Source organism: Mesoplodon mirus (assembly GCF_964341445.2).
Source record: "Mesoplodon mirus genome assembly, chromosome: 18".
Taxonomy (NCBI): domain Eukaryota; kingdom Metazoa; phylum Chordata; class Mammalia; order Artiodactyla; family Ziphiidae; genus Mesoplodon; species Mesoplodon mirus.
Window position 1 is genome coordinate 18,985,494 of NC_138994.1, and position 13,586 is coordinate 18,999,079.

The following is a 13,586-nucleotide window of genomic DNA, read 5'->3' on the forward strand; positions in this document are numbered from 1 at the left end:
ACCACATACTCATAATTTGTCCCTTGTCCCCTTCCCCCTTTGGTAATCATGAGTTTGTTTTCTAAGTCTGTGAGTCTGTTTCTGTCTTGTAAATAAATTAATTTGTGTTATTTTTTAGATTCCACATATAAGTGATATCATATAATATATGTCTTTCTCTGTCTGACTTACTTCACTCAGTATGATGATCTCTAGGTCCATCCATGTTGCTGCAAATGGCATCATTTCATTCTTTTTTTAAAGGCTGAGTAATAGTCCATTGTATATATGTATCACATCTTCTTTATGCATGGATTCATCTTAAAGGCAGGTTACTAAGGGAAAGAAACTGGACTCAAAGGTGACACAGTGTATATAATGCTGGAAAAGGCCGAGCTGTAGGGAAAGAAGACAGATCAGTGGTGGACAGGGGCTGGGAGAGGGAGGATAGGATGACACAAAGGGCGTGAGGGAACTTTTCGGGGTGATGGAACCATTCTGCATCTCAAATGTCATGGCTCCACGACTTTATGCATTTGTTAAAACTCCCAGAGCCATTACTTTTTAAAAGGGTCAGTTTTACCATATGGAAATCATATCTTAATTAAAGGAAATGAAACAAAAAAAGATCTACAGACCCTGAATGATGGAAAACCCAAAAGAGCCTCTCTGGCCTTTGGAGGGCTCGTGAGGTCCGCCGCATCCTGATTTCTCTCATTGCCTTCTGCTTGGAAGCCATGGGGGGGCGTTGGCATTTCCTTCCGATGGGGAGGAGTCCAGGACTCTGGCTCAGCTGAATACTTCTCTGGGGAAATGTAGCCAAAGTGGAAAATTCACACCCGGATACCTGAGTGTTGGTTAATGGGGACCCAATGGTTCATGTCCACGAAATAACTAATGACATCAATCTCATCAGGTTAAGAAAACCAGAGCCCGTGAGGCGGTGGGGGGTGGGGTGGGGGAGCGCAGTGGAGGACATCAGCTAACGTGGAGTGCGTGCTGGGGGTGCAGTCCCCGTCTGATGGATGCTTCAGTCAAGTGGCAAACCCACGGGCGGAAAATTGCCTCCTGGGATGGGTCAGTTTCAGTTCCGCAGGCGGCAAAGGTCCTGTTAGTGCCTCCATCATTAAGCAATATAGACACCGGTAATTTGCTTCACTCTTCGGAGGCAAAGTTAAATGACTCATCATTATCTTATTAATGCAATCAGGGCCTGAAAATACAGCTCGCCTGGCATTTTGCCTGGGCAGCACTTTCTGAAGGGGTCAGATGTTCATGGCCTCTCCAGCTCACTTCCTTGACAGTTTCTCTCTTTCCCCAAAAGCTCAGGCTTTGTTCCCTTGCCTCCCTGGGCCACCGGGCAGGGGCTTACCCAGGGTGACATTCTACAGCTGTGCATGTCAGGGCTTGGAGAGGGGTGCGTTCAGTTGCAAGTAACAACATCCAGCCGGAAGTGACTTAAATCAGAAGGTCTTCTTTTTCCTTACACAAGCCTCTGGAGATGAGTGCTCTGGGGTTACTTCAGCTTCACAGTCACGCCAGGGCTCTGGTCGGCCTCTCTGAGGTTTTCTCAGCCTTTCCGTTTCATCAAAGGATGGCAGCAGCGGCTCCAAGCCTCGCCTGCTCATCCATCCATGTTCAAAGGGAGCAAGAAGGGAGCAAGCAAGAGGAGCAAGCAAGAGCTTCCTTTGCCTCTTTCTGTCTTTCTGTCTCTCCGTCTCTCTCCCTGCTCCCTCTTAAGACAGAAGGCAGGACAATCTTTCCCAGAGATCCCCAAACAGATTCCTTCGTTGACTGGGACTGGTCACGTGTCCGTGTCCGAGCTGTAAGGAGGCAGGGAAAAGAGTCCCTGGTGATTTCAGCATCTACAGCAGGAGGTGGGCTTTGCAGGAAGAGGATGGGGGGATGGCTGATGAGCCGCCGGTGGACAGTTGTCATCAAGAGCTTCAACACACTGCCCAAGACCATCATCCAAGCAGTGGCTGGTGGGGGTCTGTGTTTGTTCCCAGAGCCCGTTCTGTGAACCCTTAAGCCCAACTGCAGAGTCTTCCTCTGGGTGATGGGGAGTGTATGAAGAGCGAGAATCAGCCTCCCCACTTTGGAGCCCAAAAATCTACTGAGGGAGAATGCCATGCATATAGTAAAAAAAAAAAAAAAGACCTCAATCAACACTCTTACAAACCAATGTTCCCAAAAGCCTAACTTCACAGAAACTCCCAAAGTACTAATATCTTTTGAATTTACTATGATCAGGGTACCAGATGTCTGATATTAGGGGCTTTCTCTTTGAGCAGGAAAATGCCCTGAGTTCACACTTTTGAGTGAAATCTTTCTCCACTGTGTCCTAAGCCCTGTTCCCTCTGCTCAGTTTCTGGCCTCTTACAGGGAGCCAGTCTCCTTTCTCCAGCCTCATCACTTCATTGATTTGGAAGGTTAAAAACAAACTAAATGGGGCTTCCTTGGTGGCGCAGTGGTTGGGAGTCTGCCTGCCGATGCAGGGGACGCCGGTTCGTGCCCCGGTCCGGGAAGATTCCCACATGCCGTGGAGCGGCTGGGACTGTGAGCCATGGCCGCTGAGCCTGCGCATCTGGAGCCTGTGATCCGCAACGGGAGAGGCCACAGCAGTGAGAGGCCCGCGTACCGAAAAAAAAAAAAAAAAAACAAAACCGAAATGAGCGGGAGAGGCCACAGCAGTGAGAGGCCCGCGTACCGAAAAAAAAAAAAAAAAAAAAAAAAAAACCGAAATGAAACAAAACTTGTGAAACCAGAGACATTACATTTTCACGCTCTATGACATCAGAAGCTCTGGGCTGGGGACCCAAATATCTTTTCTCTCCTTTCTTAGGTTATCAAGTCTCAAAACATAGTCCGGTGGGACGGTCCTCCACATTCAGAGGGCATTTCCTTTTATATTTTCTGGTTTGGCCTCTCCGACGAAATTGCTGAAAGAAAAGTGATAACCCACCTCTGTGACAGTGAGAGCCTGCCTGGGACATCAGGCCCGGCTTCTGGGACTCTCCTAGCACCACTCCCTTGTCAACCTGGCCCCCCACCTGCTGGGGTGCTGCCTCTGGCTTCTGGTAGACCATCAACCCCAGCATCGTGGGACCCCGCAGCAGCCAAGCTAGACCCTGTCTCCTGACGGCTTAGGAGCATGGACGTCACCTTCTGTTTAGTGAAGCGGCAGGCATGTCCTCAGAACCTATTGCCCTGTGTCCCCTCCCTAAGAGAGCCCAGCCGCTGTGCTTTTCTGATTCTGTCTTCGTTCCTCCCTGCTCTTTTCAGATTGCTTTGGTTCCTATAAGCTATGCCCGATTTGGAAGGTAAAAAGCAATAAGCAAAACTTGTGAAACCAGAAACATTAATTTTTCACGCTACACTACATCAGAAGCTCCAGACTGGGGGCCTTCAGGCCCTTTCTCCCTTAGGGAGCGAAGCCCTGGGGCTTCCCTTAAGACTCAGAGGGTGTGTCCTTGCATATTCCCAGCCTCTGACTCCCCATCAGATGAGATAGCTGAGGGCCTTACCGTCATGTGGAGGGGGGGCATCACTGTGCAGGTCACAGAGGCATGAGTGTTACTGAGCTCTAGGCGGCTTTGAGGAAGGAAAGAAGAACAGATGGGACAAGACGGGAAGTCAGGAAAAGGAGAGGAAAGAGAGCAAACTGTTTAAGTTCTTTGCACACCTCCCAAGAAAGCACTTTTGCTCCATTTCCAGGTGATAACAGAGATGAGAGAGGTGAAGTAACTTTCCAGAAATCACACAGCTGCTAAGAGGCAGAGCTGGAGGATCTGAAGCCACCTGCATATAACTCCAGCACCTTGGGATCCAGGTGGGCAGTGTGGCCCAATGGTCTGGGCCAGAGGGAGGTGGGGAGTGCTGGATCTCCACTGTGTCTCAGCCCTCTGCTCAGCCACATCTCCACTGTGTCTCAGCCCTCTGCTCAGCCACAGCAGGCCTCAGTTTCCTGACCTGTGCAGAACTGGCCTGAGCTTGTTTCTGGCTGCCACTCTCAGTGGGAGGGGCTTCCTCCCTGCTCCGTGGGGCCACATGGGGCTGGATTCTTCTAGTCACATGATGCAGGTCCTTCGGCCTTGGGGACCGGGGCTGGGCTGCTCCCACTGGGCAGGCTGCAGGCATGTGTAGGAAAGCACTGGCCAGCCCTCCAGGGAGTGTGGCCACTCTGGGGACTTTGCAGCAGCTTGTGAGATATCTGGATGTGGAATCTGCACCCATTCCCTGTATTACAGCTTCTTCCTCTTCTTTCTTTGCACTGGCTTCTGATGCTCCCTCCCCTCCCCCTTCCTCTCACCCCAAGAAAAGGGTGGGCTGCTCAGGGAGAGGGTGGGGTGACCACCTTTGTCACACACAGTCTGGCCGCATTCTGTCCAGAGAGGGCCAGACCTCTAAGCAGAGTGGCCACAGCTCAGACCCGGTCTCCTCCTTCATCTCCCATCTGAGAAAAAGAAAAAGGAGAGAGAGAGAGCAAGGAGACCCTAGAAGTCTCTGGGAAATTCCAGCCCGGCTTAGGAAGACAAGTTTTCAAGTCATGGGACAGGTGTGGTCACATGACTTGTCTCAGTTTCAGCTTTCTGTCCCCCACCCCCTCCCCCATGCTGCCTGTGAGTCATCCTTGTGAGGCCTCCGCTTTCCATGGAGGAGGCTGTTGGGCTGCCAGAAATTCCATCGCTGAGTCATCTCACACAGCAGGAACTTTGTCATGACGTTCTGGCTTCCACACGGATTAGAGGCTCAGCAGGTCCAGCGAGTCTGGCTAGTGGAGATTCTTTTGGGTGGCTGGAGAAAGAGGGCCAAAGAGAATAACAGCTCACGTGTTGTGAGCACTGCTTAGATGCGAGATGCTGGAATTTACATGGACAACCTCATTTAATCGTCCTAAACCCTCTTAACTCTCTTATGAGGGTGGGTCTATTATTTAGCCCCATTTTACAGATGAGAAAGCTGAGGCACGGAGGGGCAAGGTAACCTGCCCGACATCACACAATTAGCAAGGAGTGAAGATGGGGTGTGAGCCCTGGTCTCCTGGTTCCTACTGCCTGGCTTTTCTCATGATGCCTGTTTGCCTCTTTGAAAGCCCACGGTTCCAACATTCAAAGCAGGTTCTCTGCTTTCAGGCTGGAACAGTTCCCAGGGCACTGGTGCTTCTGTTGGCACCAGAACACACCCAACAGAAAACAGAGCACACCAAATGGATCCGATTTTGCCTAAACCTCAGCCTGCAAGGTTTAGGGGGGCACCTCGGGGAAAGATCAAAGCTGGGCCCGAGGCTCCCCTTCCTCCGGCTGTCTTCACCCCACTTGATGAGCTGTGCAGTGTTAGGGTTTGACTTGCCTCCACAGAGCTGGTTTTAGAGAGGCATCTCACTCATAGCTATTCAGAGTTCAGAAATAAATGCTCCTACCACTGATCAGAACGCCTGGAGTCAACAGAGCCGGTGACACCTTAAGAAATGCACCCGATACTTAAGGCTTTCATCTTAATTATACATGTTCAAGTCATAGACAGATTTCCACCTTCTGGGGCCGAATATCGGAGCTGCCAAATCCAATTGAATCATCTCTTTTAAATGCATTTTGCAGTATGCGTTTCGCCGGTTTCCCAATTTCCATTGTAAACGAGCACCAGAATTGTGCTGAGGGCCCTTTTCTTACAGGCTGCATTATTCAACCAGCAAATGAAGAAAGGAAAATGCTTATTGCAAAAGAATTAAAAAATGGTCCTGGCTGTTCTCCCAGGTTTGGCTAGGACTGGATGTGGCCAGGCCCAGGGAAAGCTATCTTTGTTGGAGTGTTTCCGTCCTTTTACCCCAGGCAGGGACAGATGAGGAAGCTGTTCCTTCTGGGGGGAAGCGTCCACTCGAAATGAGCTTCCTGGGCTCCTGGGCTGGGCGGGAAGGCAGGCCATGGACGTCAGCAGGCCTGTTGTCATTGTACCACCACTGTCATCGACATAGATGCCACAGGCTTTAACTTCTGCGGTACCCTGGCTCAGACGGACTGGGAGATGCAGCTCCTGAATAACTCCCAGGGAATGATCTGACTGTCACGAGCAGTGCAGACGTCCAGTGCCCTTGTCCACCAGCTGTGCCCACTGGTTCTGCCTTCTCAGGAATGGGGTGGGGGTGGGTTGAGGGGCTCCCAGACTTAGGAGGATGACAGCAGCTGTTGGGAGAGAGGCAAGCCAGGAACCCAATGCCTGGAATTCTGCTGAGGTCTGTCTTCCATTTCTTTGCTTCTTGTCTTCTTTTTGCTCAGACGGACACTCCCTCTGTATTAGCACTCATCCTGGTTCTTTGTGCCTGCGTTGTACCTCTGCTTTCTTCTTTCTGCTCACTTTCATGCTTGTTGGTTTCACTTCAAGGCCAAGGCTCTGTGAGGTAGCAGAGTAGAGGCTGTTGGGCCCATTTCACGGAGGGGAAGAGTATGCCTCTGGCTCAGACTGGTCTCTGTCTGTAATAGGATGAGTGCCCTTGTAAAACAGACCCAAGGTAGCTCTGTTGCCCTCTTTCCACCATGCGCAGACACAGCGAGAAGTCAGCCACCCACAACCTGGAAGACAGCCCTCACCAGAACCTGACCATGATGACAGGTGGTGGTCTCAGAGTTCCAGCCTCCAGAACTGTGAGAAATAAATTTATGTTGTTTGTAAGCCACCCAATCTATGGCACTTTGTTATAGCAGCATGAATTGACTAAAACAGTCAGCAAACATCTATCATATGCTGGCATCCTATGTTGTTTAATCCACAACTTTTTTGGTTTGAGTCAAGGGCACCCATTTTACAGGTGAGAAAAGTGAGGCTCTGAGACTTTAATGGACTTATAAAAGTTATGTAGTATGTAGCAGAATCAGGAATTGAACCAGCTTAAAAAAAAAAGAAAAAGAAAAAAGGAATTGAAGCTGCTCTGACTAATTCCATATTTAACCACTACAGGGCAGTCTCACAGAGCTATGTAGTTTAACTATTAAAGTTAAACTGGCTGATCCTACTAAGTCTGAACTTCTCCTAAACGGCCTCCACTCTGTCATTCCCTGCCCACCTCCCCAGCTAAGGAAATTCCAGCCAGGGCTCAGGGTTTGTTTTTTTTTTTTTTTTTGCTGTATGCGGGCCTCTCACTGTTGTGGCCTCTCCCGTTGTGGAGCACAGGTTCCGGACGCGCAGGCTCAGCGGCCATGGCTCACGGGCCCAGCCGCTCCGCGGCATGTGGAATCTTCCCGGACCGGGGCACGAACCCGTGTCCCCTGCATCGGCAGGTGGACCCTCAACCACTGCGCCACCAGGGAAGTCCCTAGGATTGTAGTTTTTTGAGGGATCTGTGACTTCCATCTTTCACCCCCGATGGGACCACCCAGAGCCTTGCACACGGCCAGGTCTCAGTGTGTCCATCAAAGGATCAAATGTGGTAGTTGCAGCCGCCCAGACTTGGGGGAGCCCTCTGAAACACCCTCAGTCCTGCCCCAGAAGCAGCAGGTGAGGCCAGATACATAATTTGTAGAGCCTGGTTCAAAATAAAAATAAAAACGCAGAGCTCCTTGTACTAAAAGCAGAGGAAAAGCTTTTTCCTTCTTATCAGGATGTTTTTCTTTGCTCTATAATATTTCACCCCCCAGTGTGGGAATACTTGCAGGGTGAGTGCAGATGCTGACAGATGCTTAGGGCCCAACCCCACAGTTCAGAGCATGGGGTGCACACACCGGGCCCTGGCCCGCTGCCACCCAGGCTCCCACCAGGGATGGGAGGGGGTGGGAGAGTGGGCGGCTGCGAATCACCCCCAGGGAGCTGTAACCTCCACACCGCCCACCCCCACCCCACCCCCACCCCCGACCCCAGCCCATACCACGCATGCTCCTTTGTTCCATCAGACTTCACTTACAAATGGCAAGTTCAAAGATAAAGGTATTAAGAATTTTGAGAAGGGCCCTTCCAAGCATGGAGCCCCATGTGACTGCACCAATCACACGTCCACGAAGCTGGTCTTGACAGCGAGTCTTGGAGCGCGTGTGCTTCTGCAGATGCAAACACGCTGCCCTTTCTCCCCGGCCACTTGCTGGCAGTTGGCATTTCTTTGCCTGGGCAAGATTCCCTGGGTGACGCCCACTGGCTCAGTGCCCAGGAGATTCAGTCTCCTGTCTGTTGGAGGTGCAGCTATCTCCAGGCAACACACCCGTCCCCCCAGGTGCCCCCTCCCCCCTCCCTGGTTCTGCCCAGGCCTGGGGCTCCTTTAGGTAGAGTGTCAGCAACCAAGGCAGCGGGACTGCCTGACGCTACATCGCGTTTGCTTTGTGCGGGTGGGGGGCGGGGAATGAGTGGGTAAGGGTGCTAATAAGACAGAGTGCTAATTAATTGTGGCAAGCTCTATAGATATAGTGGTTTAATGCTGAAAGGAAAAGACATTTATGGTTTTCTTCCTTCCACCAGCCCTCCTCTACAATTATTTCATCTGCTGCAGAAAATGTGCAGATCACTAATAATTGTTAAATCTGATCATCATTAGCCTGCAAGCTCCAAGCAGCCTGCTCAGCACATTCCTAGCTCCTGATCCAAACCATCAAATTCAGGAAGGGGAACGGTGGACATGACACAGGGGAGGAGCGATGACCCCGCTTTCTCAGGGGACGGGAGAGGACCAGGTCTATACCCACAACACACCTCTTGCCATTTGCTGGTAAGAAGCCCTGACTCCTGCTTTCCTGTGCAAAATGCTACTGAAGCCCCCAGTTCCTTTGTGTGTGTACTGGAAGCAGGGAATAATCACCTGTGAGAATGACCGGGAGATAGACACACACGTCTGAAGGGTGTTCTAAAGAGACTCTCGTTCCGTTACAAGTTTAGTTAATGACTGAAGGGCCCAGGGTCCAGGTCAAGAGAATCCAGGTGTCCTCATGGTTTGGAGAGAACAGAGTCAAAGAAGATGAGCAGAGGCAGCTTTTTTTTTTTTTTTTTTTTTCCTTTTTTGCGGTACGCGGGCCTCTCACTGTTGTGGCCTCTCCCGTTGCGGAGCACAGGCTCCAGACGCACAGGCTCAGCGGCCATGGCTCACGGGCCCAGCCACTCCACAGCATGTGGGATCTTCCCGGACCAGGGCACGAACCCGTGTCCCCTGCATCGGCAGGCGGACTCTCAACCACCGTGCCACCAGGGAAGCCCAGAGGCTGCTTTTTGATTTGGTCAGGGCCCTGCAGGAAGCAGCTGGCACATTCACAGGGATCACTGAAGACAGTCTAAGGAACGACTACTTTACATGTGGAGGTAGGTGGGTGAGCCATGTTTCTGGCTTCTGTGAACTGGTTGCTTCAACATCTGCCCTGCGGGCATAGGCTGAACACATCACATTCTTGTCTGGATAATAGGCCTGGGTCACCTGGCCTTGGCCTCCTACTCCACCCCCTCTCCCGGGGTGGGGGGTGAGTTCTCCTCCCTGGGGATATAATTTTTAAATGCAAACCACCAATCCAGAGCCCACACCCACAACGACCTCTTTTACTGGGCTCTCCCATCCTCGCCCTCCAGGCCACTATACACCTGCTCTAATCACTCCAGGAACAGGTGCCAGGTACCAGGCAACTCAGGATGGCCCCAGAGCCCACTAACATCCTTCAAACTAGCCATTCGTGCCTACGTTTCTTCCTCCTTCCTCTGCCTTGTGACTCACCCTGGTGCTTCTCCACGTGGCCCTCCCGTGGCACGCTGTGTGCCTCTCTCAGGATCTGTGAGTATAAGAAACTCTCTTGCCGATGGCAGTCGTCTCCTGATCTGTTGGCCTTACCATATCTAAATAATAATAAAAAGCAATGAAAACAATAGGGCTGAGAGAAACAACAAAGAATACAGAGATATCCAGGGAGAAGCCAGGAAGCCATCACTACCTGCAGGTCTGAAGGGGCAAGAGGCAGGGGCATCCGTAATAGATGCCAACAAAAGATGTCACTTTGGGAGAGGGTGCCTGACAGATGTGGCCGTAAGAAGAGGAACAGAGTTATTGTGAAGCTGCAGCCGTGCAGGCAGAGAGCAGGGGAAGAAACACCCCTGCTTATCTCTCTTCCTGTCTCTCATCTCCAGCTGGGCCTCCCATTGGCTGAAGCCAAGCAGACACCTGAGAACAGCTCCTGGCCCCAGCAGGTAGAGAACTGATGTGTGGGGAGTGGAGTTGGATCAGAGGTTATAGAACCTTTCTCAGCGAATGGCCTTGGAAATGGATGGGGTGATGCAGAGAACACTGAAGAGTATAAGGAACCTCTACGTGGTGCCTGGGCAGACAGAGCCAGGGTGGCTGGAGCTCAGGGTTGTCTAGCCCAGCACCTTCAAACTGTACAGTATATACAAATCCCCCCAGGGATCTTGTTAAAATGCAGATTCTGACTCAGCAGGTTGGAAGCGGGGTGCATTTCTAACAAGCTCCCAGGCGATGCCCCTGCTGGTCCATGGACCACACACAGAGTAGCCAGCCTAGGCCAGCCTAGGTCTTCCTTCCCCTGTGTTCTCATGCCCCTCACAGGGGCTGGGTTGTCAGACCATCCTGCTCATCCATTTCCATCTGTCCTGTCCTCCCTAGCCCTTTGTCCATCTATTTGTCATTTCGGAACGCCTGTGAAACTTTTCTGTCTCCTTCCACCTCTTGTGAGGGTAGGTATGGGCATTTCTTACCATCTGGCCAGAAATCAACTTCTCTGAGATAGCCTGACCTGGGGTAACTTACAAAGAGAAAACTTTAATTGGCTCCAATTAATACAAACAAATTGATTCGACATCACTGCAATGATCAATTTTCCCTTCTCACCCTGAATCTGCGGTTCATTTCTTAACTTGCCAAAGAAAGGCCCAGAAGGAACTTTTGAAAGGGTGGTGGCCCCTCCCTGTGTTGGTGGGCTCCGAGGGTCCATGGTTCCCAGTCCCTTCGCAGCCCAGGGTCTGGGGTGGGAAGGGAGCTGCCACTTCTTGGGCCTCTGCCACATGCCGGGCTCCATGCTAGGGGTGACACGGTTACCCGTCTCACCTGCTCTCTGCAGAGGCACTAGTTACCCATTTTTATGGAGGAGGAAATTGAAGCTTGGCTAGGAGTCCTGGCAAAGCTAAGCTTGGTTTTGTGTCTGGTTCCAAAATCAGTGGTCTTTGTTCACTAACCCATACGGCTTCCAAGTAGGACCAAGACTAGGGAGAGAGAGGTGAAGCAGTACCCTTAGGCGTTGGATTTAAGGGAGGAGGTCAAAACTCGGTAATCATAGACAATATTTTCACACTATATTTAGAACAATCAAAATTAATGCAAACTATTCATGATGAAAAAAGTATCCAAATTTCAAATAAAGACAGGATCCAATAGGGCTGGGATCAGGGACAGGAGATTGAGGTTGAGTGCAGGGTGGGATTTGGTCTTGATTGAACATTTGTCTGTTTTGTTCATTGTGGATTTTCAGATCAGGCCCATTCTACACGGGTGGGGAAACTGATTCTGCTTGTGTCAGCACCTGTAAATGAGGACACAAATGCTCTCCTCCGAGGTGTGCAAAGAACGTGGCTCTGCAGAGCAGGTACTTAAAGAAACAGTCCCTTTCTTTCCTTTCCTTTTCCTGATTTCTGTCTTGTCCCATCTGCTTTTCTTTCCTGCCTCAAAGTTGCTTAAAACTTAGTTACCACCCAGGCCTGTGAGATTACTCCTTTTTTTTTTTTTTTTTTTGACTGCGCCATGCAGCTTGTGGGATCTTAATTCCTGGACCAGGGATTGAAGCTGTGGAAGCGCCGAGTCCTAACCACTGGACCACCAGGGAATTTCTGAGATCACTCATCTTTCAGCATCCTACAGGTGCAAGGATGCTTCATGTGTCTGGTGGCGAGGCCTTCAGCAATCTCGTTTCTCAGGGAGACAAGCCCGGGAGATAGACTGAGTTTTTGGAGTGCCCCCTTAAATTTCATGCTGGAGGCCCATACCTCACCTGCCTCACCCTAGCCCTGGGCCTTCTTCAAACCTTAAGAAAATCTTTACCTCTTACCTTCCCCACTTCCTCCCTCCCTCCCTCCCCAGCTTGCTCATCCTGGTGGAACTACAGGGATGGGAAGCCCACCCCCTCACTGTCCTCTGAGGCTGAGAGAGGGACCTGGGGAGGAGGTTGTGTGCAGTGGAGGAGAGGGGACCAATTGTAGATGCCAACCCGTGCTCATGCTGTGACAATCCCTTGCTGCCCCCTTTTCAGACTAGAAGTCAGATGCTTAGAAGTCTGCCTTTCACATCTTTGAGTGATGGGATTCCTAACAGAAGTAGAGCGGGGGGCAGATGGGGGGTAGGGGGTGGGGGTGGTGAAGATCCAGAATGGTCTTGTTTTCCGGACAGGTGGTGCAGGGGTCCCGGGGGTCTACTATGCTCCTGGCACCGGGTGAGAAAAAAGTGTGTAGGATGGCGTGACCCATCTGGACCCCTGTGGCCTCCCGGGCAGGGACCTGACCTGGCCTCGCTCTTTCTCGCCTGCTGACTGTTCCCCGGACCTGGGGGCTGCCTTCGGGAAGGGTCTCCCCTGCTGCTGAGCCGTCCTGGGGCTGAGCAGTCCCCCCTGGGCAGCAGCTCCGCTCCCGCAGAGCGGAGAGGGAGGATCACAGGGGTCTCTCCCCCGGAAGAGTATGAAGATTAATTAATTAGGTGAGTCTTACAGCGTTTGGAAGTGAGAAGCGCAGCCCTTTTCTCTCCAGGTCCCTTCTTCAGGGAGGAGAACCTTCAGTGGAGTGGAGAGAATTTCTGGGGCGTCGGCCCTGCGAGAAGCCTGCCCCTCCCTCCCTGCCTGGCCCTCCTCTGTCCCCCAGACCCAGGGTGTTCCCTCCCCTCTGCCCCCTCCCCCAGCAAATCAATTTCAGCAGGGAAAGGAACAAGGCTATTACAGTTAACACCACTCCACCCGGAGTCGCTGGGTCTTCGCTATTCATCATTCCTAATTAATTAAAAAGTAATTACTTATGGATCCGACATTCATTACTTACACCCCCGGGGCTGTGAGGATATTACTTTCCTCAGTCCCTCTGGTACCCTAAGCTGCTCTGGTGCCAGCAATTACAGTGCCAAGTATGGCGAGGGCCGATCACATGCAGACATCCTACTTGGGGGTGGGGTGGGGTTCGAGTCCCCATCAGAGGCCAGACGGGCCTCAGAGATCTGCAGCCCCCCTCTGAGAGCCCAGGAGGGGGCTCTGAAAAGTCAGAGCTGCCCCGGTCTACTCGCCCTGGCAGTTTAACCTTTTCAAGATGGGAGCAACCTCCAGAGCCTTCTACTCAACTTATGGTCACAGATCAGGAGCCACAGCATCACCTGATTGCTTATGAGAAACGCAGACCCTCAATCCCCACCCCATACCTGCTGAATCAGAACCTGCATTCTAACAACATCCCCGGGGCCTTCTGGTGCCTATTCTGGTGTGAGGCGCGCTGCCCCAGTGAGCAGAGAGCAAAGCTTGTTTGTGCCAACTCTCCCGGGCATTGCACGTGCTGTGCAGGTTCTAAATTATACCCCGCACAGGGGGCCTGTGACTTCTGGTCCCTGTCCCTGCACTCCCCTCCGCTAGGATGGTGGGTGTGGTCCGAGCGCCTGCCCTTGTTATCTGTGTGCC